Source organism: Dreissena polymorpha, chromosome 12, assembly GCF_020536995.1.
Source record: "Dreissena polymorpha isolate Duluth1 chromosome 12, UMN_Dpol_1.0, whole genome shotgun sequence".
In the NCBI taxonomy this organism is placed as follows: Eukaryota; Metazoa; Mollusca; class Bivalvia; order Myida; family Dreissenidae; genus Dreissena; species Dreissena polymorpha.
The window spans coordinates 72,935,912-72,937,772 of NC_068366.1; the positions used below are offsets into that span (position 1 = coordinate 72,935,912).

The following is a 1,861-nucleotide window of genomic DNA, read 5'->3' on the forward strand; positions in this document are numbered from 1 at the left end:
TCTGCTTCATCTTGTAAGCGTTATTTCATATTTTTCTCAACTTCAAGGGGAGATGATTCTGAACGTATTCTTACGTTGCTCATTTACGATAGGGGTTGAGTATTCATTGATATGAAAACACTGTTAAAGTTTGAAAAAAAAAGAGAATGAAAACTGTAAATTGTATAAAGAAGCTGCATTTCACAATACTTTGAAATTCAGTAAAAGATCATAAAAGATTTATTGCTCCGATATTCATCATTTTCAATAGGGTTCGAGTAATACTGATATAAAAACACTTAACAAGTTTGGAAAGATTCAGACAAAAGTTGTGAAATCTTTTAAACAAGCGGAATTTGTTTATTTTGTCAAATTTAATAGACAAAAAAATCTGGACTTATTGTCCCGATGTTTCTCAATTTGAATGAGGTAAAAATGCTCATTGATATGAAGACACTGTAAGTTTGGAAAGAATCTGATGAAAAATGTTGACATATTCATCTAACCAAGCTGTTTTTCACTTTTATTTTTAAATTCAAAGAGACATAATTCTGAACTTATGGTCCGATATTGCTCATATAGAGTTTGGGTTGGGTCCTCATTGGTTAAAAACCTTTGAAAGTTTGGGAACAATCGGATGAAACTTTTTGACTTCGAACAAGGATTTCAAAATTTCTAAGGCAGATAACTATGAACGTAATGGTCGGATAATGCTAAAGGGCACATACCACATACGTGTCGCGCTTCGCGCTCTATATGTGGTTCTTAAAAAAAACTCCGAGGGTTGCTTGACTCTAGGATAACGGGTTGCTGGGACACAGCTCCTCCTTGATAAGCGGCTGCTTCCTTTATCGCAACTCAGTTTTACAATCAATAATACGTGTCGCGCTTCGCGCTCTATATGTGGTAGGGATAGGCCTATGAAAGACAACCATAAAAAACCATGGATAATAGATGTGTTGTTTGCATTTATTTGTTAATATAAAAACACGTGTATTTTTTATAAGATATTTAAGTGATATAAGAAATTTTAATTAACGTTGTCACCACGTTGCATCCATTAATTTTAATAAAAATGTCCAATTGTAGTAAAATGGATTTTAAAATGTCTGCATAAAATAAAGCTTTATCATATTTTTTAACCTGACTGAAAAAAATGTCAGCCGCCGAACTGTTCCGCTCGTGCCGTAACCCGGGATTGAACCGGAGGCCTTTAGATGACTGTTGCGTAAACAACTTAAGTCTAACGCTCTCCCAACTGAGCTATTCCGGCTGACATTCGCTCATGTACTGCTATTTGGTGAAGTTGTGTATAGCGATCGTTAGTATATGTCTATTAATATACTAATACATTGTACGTTTTCGTACCACTACGCCTTCCAATAAACTTGCTTGCGCGATAGGTCGTCAAATATCGTACTACATTGATTCTCCACTAAATAAGCAAATAAGAAAAAACACGAAAAAATATATTTTGATTATGTTTTGTTTTTATACAGAAAGTTTCGCGTATTTTCCCGGTCCCTGTGATCTTTCCCCTGTGATCAGTTGTGGATCAGTTATTAATTAAAACAATTAGCTTTGCATTATTGGCAAAACATGTTGTAATAAATGTAACAGGCACAAATGTAGTACTTATTTACAAAATTACACAAAATATCACCACTATGCAAGATATTCTTAAAACAAAAATATATACATTGATCCGTAAAATAACTTCTCCTCCCATAAGTGAAAAAATGCATTACATACTAGTTGCCGCCCTCCAGGGCGACGCCAATAAAACATAAAAATATACCGGTACATGCACTTTTCTATTTGAATGCATTATTGGGACAATATATTATACCAGGTATCTGTATCAATATGCATATAATACACA

General features: G+C 33.9%; 1 non-coding gene across 1 annotated transcript; it reads right to left on the minus strand.

The window, feature by feature from the left end:
- Positions 1-1,162: 1,162 nt before the first annotated feature.
- Trnal-uaa (transfer RNA leucine (anticodon UAA)) lies at positions 1,163-1,252 on the minus strand. The gene is given in 2 exon segments: positions 1,163-1,198; positions 1,216-1,252. It is a non-coding gene; the product is annotated as a tRNA-Leu (tRNA).
- Positions 1,253-1,861: the final 609 nt, after the last annotated feature.